We start from the raw sequence: 467 nt of genomic DNA, 5'->3' as shown, positions 1-467 counted from the left end.
CAATGGATGTACGGTAACCGACTCTCCGGCGAGTTCACTACGGGTTTGAAAGATTTCCTCGTAGTGGCTAATGCGAACAAGCAGGGGGGTTTTGTTATCTGTCCATGTGTTATCTGTAAGAATCAGAAGGGTTACTCTTCCTCAAGAGATGTTCACATGCATCTGCTTCGGCACGGTTTCATGCCAAGCTATAATTGTTGGACCAAGCATGGAGAAAGAGGGGTTATAATGGAAGAAGATGAAGAAGGGGATGATTTCATCGATGAAAGCTATCTTGCTCATTTCGGTGATACTTTCATGGAGGATGCTGAAGGTGAAGGGGAAGGTGAAGAAGAGGCACGTGATGATCCCGTTGATGATCTTGGTCGGACCATTGCTGATGCACGGAGACGCTGCGAAACTGAAAAGGAGAGGGAGAATTTGGATCGCATGTTAGAGGATCACAGAAAGGCGCTGTACCCCGGATG

This window comes from Triticum aestivum, chromosome 3A, assembly GCF_018294505.1.
Source record: "Triticum aestivum cultivar Chinese Spring chromosome 3A, IWGSC CS RefSeq v2.1, whole genome shotgun sequence".
Lineage (NCBI taxonomy): Eukaryota > Viridiplantae > Streptophyta > Magnoliopsida > Poales > Poaceae > Triticum > Triticum aestivum.
Note: the sequence above shows the minus strand (reverse complement) of the source record.